Source organism: Arachis duranensis, chromosome 10 (genome assembly GCF_000817695.3).
Source record: "Arachis duranensis cultivar V14167 chromosome 10, aradu.V14167.gnm2.J7QH, whole genome shotgun sequence".
Taxonomy (NCBI): Eukaryota; Viridiplantae; Streptophyta; class Magnoliopsida; order Fabales; family Fabaceae; genus Arachis; species Arachis duranensis.
Window position 1 is genome coordinate 29,817,185 of NC_029781.3, and position 4,578 is coordinate 29,821,762.

The following is a 4,578-nucleotide window of genomic DNA, read 5'->3' on the forward strand; positions in this document are numbered from 1 at the left end:
TTATATATGTAATATAAATAATATTTTTAAAGATGATATAAATATGATTAGGATATAAGTTAAAGATACTAAAATTTAAAAAAATTTAATAACAAATATATATTTATAATTTTTTAAATTTTAATGTATAATATATTTTAAACAATAAAACCTTTTACTTAATTCTAATTATCTTATACATATATAAAAAAGTCAATCATAAATGTATATCAAAATAAAAAATGGTTTCAATTTTAGTGGCCCAATGACGAATCTGACCTACAAGCCCAATTCAGCCTCCTCGGCCCAAAAATCCGGAACTTTCTGGACTGCATCAACTCATGCACCGTGATTCATGTTCAGATATGAATCATATCTTTTTTCCATTTAGAAGATCTCTCAGATTGAAAAAGCATCCATATAAGAGGAGTTTCGGACTCCCTCCAAGTATGACATAAAAATTCTAAGACCCTACTTTTTAGATCTATTCTAACTTGAGTCTTGGAGTGTCTTTGCAAGTCATCCCTCCTGTTTACATTCTGCTGGTTAGGACACCGCGAAGCTTGTCACCCTACTGGATCGTGGATCCCATTTTTCAAGGTAATTCATGAACATTGGCGCTGTCTGTGGAGATCCTTAGCAAGAGAGCTCAGCGACCTCTGTTCGATGGATAACCAATACTCCCTCACAGAGAATGGAGAGTATACGCCCCCCGGAGAATCACCAAGCGATGAATGGGGTTAGGATTCCGAGCATGGTCTACACGGTGCTGACACCCAGTCATCAGCTTCCCGCCCCTTCAGCGGAAGGCATCCAATAGCGCCTAAATCATCCAGAAATTACGGCACAGGCTGTAGAACTTAAAAGGAGAAATAGCCTTCCGAGGTCATTACCATCCAACGCCTAGCTCCGAGATGCTCTTGAGGATGCAACCCCAAGAGTGGCATCGCTCCTGATCGCCAAAACGGTGAAACAGAGGGTGACAAGGTAGGGATGATCAGCGAGCCCATGAGTCAGGGTCCCGAACTCGGTGTGACCCCTATGGAAGAGAAAACAACAAATCTTCTGTGGAGAAGAGAATGCGACACGGCGAACCCGTTATTTTAGGTGCAACCCCTTTTAATGAAAGAGTCCTCAGGGTTCGTTTGCCTAAACACTTTGGCAAGCCGACGGATATGCGCTACGACAGGACCAAAGACCCCAAGAAAACTTAACCACCTTCAAGGTGTGGATGAACCTGGTTGAAGTTCCTGATGTAGTGCGGTATCGGACATTTCCGATAATGTTTGCAAGACCAGCAATCAAGTGGTTTAACTCGCTCCCTCAAGGATCCATCAGATTCTTTTCGGATATTTTCCAAAAATTATTGCCTCAATTCACCACTCGAATTGCCAAAGAAAATCACCCCATAAATCTCCTAGGGGTGACTCAGCAAGATGACGAACGGACGACAAAATACCGAGACCGATTCAATAATGAATGAATCGAAATTGACTACCTCACAAAATCGGTTGCTAGCTTTTGCTTGACCAACAGACTGACAAATGAAGACTTTCGTAAGAACCTTACCACGAATGTTGTATGGACCATGCATGAGATCCAAATGGTGGCCAGAGAATACATAAATGGAGAAGAGGTGAGTTAGGTTGTGGCAGCCAATAAACGGAGCACAAGGAATAGGCAAACAAGCTCTGCCAACCCCCAAAATTTGGAAGGTTCATTAACTACATGCCCCTGACTGCCCCAATAGTAGAGGTCTATCAGCAGATAGCAGATAAAGGTCTATTAGCAGATAGTGGATAGCTTGACAACTAAAAGAATGGACCGGAGGAAATAAATCCTTGTATTGCAACTACCATCGTAGGTATGGACACAAGACCCATGATTGCCCTCGAACAGGCCATTAGGGATGGGAAGCTCCTCAAGTTCACAAAAATTATACGCGAACCAAGAAAACCTAACCACAAAGCGCTTCCTGAGATAAAGGAAGGTCGAAATCCTTGAGCCGCCTAAACAACCCCAAGAGAAGAAACGAACTTCGACCCCACTATTGTGGTAAATGTGGTAGTCACCAAGAGCTGTGAAAAATCCAAATCATCAAAAGAAAGAACTCAAGATCTTGGAAGCCATGCTTTGGAACCCCAGGCATCACCCACTCTCCCTATATCAACTTCAACCCGCAAGATTATAAACTCCGCGACCTAACTAATGACCTACCCTATGGGAATATGCCTATTTAAGAGAATCCTGGTGGATACAGGTGTCAACTCTAAGCTACTGTTTCATAATGCTTTCGACACCCTGAGACTCAAAGAAGCAGACCTTTTGACCTACCAACACGATGTAGTCGCCCTAGGAGATTTCTTCATCAAACCGGATGAAGCTATCAAGCTTCCAATTTATATAGGGAGAAAAAGCCAGAAAAGGTCGGTCATGGCTAATTTCGTTGTCCTAAAGAACTCCATCGGGTACATATTCATGCACTATATGTAAAACCATATGCATTGATACGTTTGTATATACTCAATAAAAATCAATGCATATGAAATGTGAATTAAAAAGAATGCATGAGTATGTGAAAAAGTGGGAATCATGGGTAGCTAGGTTGTGTATTAGAGTTGTATAGGTTGTTATATGTGTTTGGTGAGAGCTTAGGCTAATCAAAGATTCAAATTCCAAGCTCACTTGACTATATGCATCCTACCTTGACCCTAGCCCCATTACAACCTATGAATAAGTCCTCATGATGAATGTATGCATGCATTGAATAATTGTTGATTGTTAGATGAAAAACAAATCTTAGAAAGCATGAGTAGAAGAGGATTGAGTGAATCAACCCCTATACACTTGAGCGACTAGAGCGGATACACTTCTGGTGAGGGTTCGATGCTCAATTCCTTGTTCCCGGCTTTCATGAGCTTTCTTCTTGCAAGTCTATTTGAACTTCATTTTGATATTTGAATTGGTAGAGTTTGTGAGTCGTCATATGACCTTTGCCCTACTTGCTTATATATGTGCTTGAAGATTGATTTACTTTTAATCAAGTAGGTAGAATCATTTTGCATTTAGTTGCACGCATGTAGATAGGTTTATATAGTTCATTTGCATTGAATAAATGTTCATACCCTTTTCTTGTCCTTCTTTATTCTTAGCATGAGGACATGCTTGGTTTAAGTGTGGGGAGATTTGATAAACCCCAATTTTGTGGTTTATCTTGTGCTTATTTTGGGGGGATTTTATCACCTTTTCTCACATTTATTCAATGAAATAGCATGGTTTTGCAATTCTCTCTTGATGTGTGCTTAAATGTGAAAACATACTTTTTAGGCCCTAAAATTAGTGATTTTAATTCACTTTAATTACATTCGATGCCTTGATATTTTTGTTGAGTAATTTCAGGTTCATAAAGCAAGTATTGGATTGAAGAAGTGAGGAGAAAAGCATGCAAAGTGGGAGAACTCATGAAGAAATGAAGGAACCGTAAAGCTGTCAAGCCTGACCTCTTCGCACTCAAACGACCATAACTTGAGCTACAGAGGTTCAAATGAGGCAGTTTCAGTTGCGTTGGAAAGCTAACATCCGGGGCTTCGAAATGATATAAAATTTGCCATATGTTGCTTCGCGTATAGGGTCGCGCACGCGCCATGTACATGTGCGTGCCGATGGAGCACGTGGATCACTTTAGTGAAATCGTGGCCAGCAAATTTGCAGCTCATTTTGGGGCCAATCTAACTCATTTCTGATGCTATTGAACCCATGGATTAAAGGAGGAATGAACCAAGTAGCCATATTTTAGTTTTCATCATGTTTTAGAGTAGAATTATAGAGAGAGAGGCTCTCTCTTCTCTCTATATTTAGGATAGAAATTAGGGTAAAGTTAGGTTGATTACTGATGAGCGGATAATTTATACGCTTTTTGGCATTATTTTTAGTGTGTTTTTAGTATGATCTAATTAGTTTTTAGTATATTTTTATTAGTTTTTAGTTAAAATTCACATTTTTGGACTTTACTATGAGTTTGTGTGTTTTTCTGTGATTTCAGGTATTTTCTGGCTGAAATTGAGGGTCCTGAGCAAAAATCTGATTCAGAGACTGAAAAGGACTGCAGATGCTGTTGGATTCTGACCTCCCTGCACTCGAAGTGGATTTTCTGGAGCTACAGAATCCCAATTAGCGCGCTCTCAACGGCATTGGAAAGTAGACATCCTGGGCTTTCCAGCAATGTATAATAGTCCATACTTTTCCCGAGATTTGATGGCCCAAACCGGCGTTGCAAATCTGCCTCAGAATTTCCAGCGTTTAACGCTGGAACTGGCATAAAAACTGGAGTTAAACGCCCAAACTGGCATGAAAGCTGGCGTTTAACTCCAGAAAAAGTCTCTACACATGAAAGCTTCAATGCTCAGCCCAAGCACACACCAAGTGGACCCAGAAGTGGATTCTTACGTCATTTACTCATTTCTGTACACCCTAGGCTACTAGTTTACTATTAATAGGATCTTTTGACATTGTATCAGTACCTCATGACACTTTACACGTTTTCTTTGTGTACTTTCCACGGCATGAGTCTCTAAACCCCATGGTTAGGGGTGAGGAGCT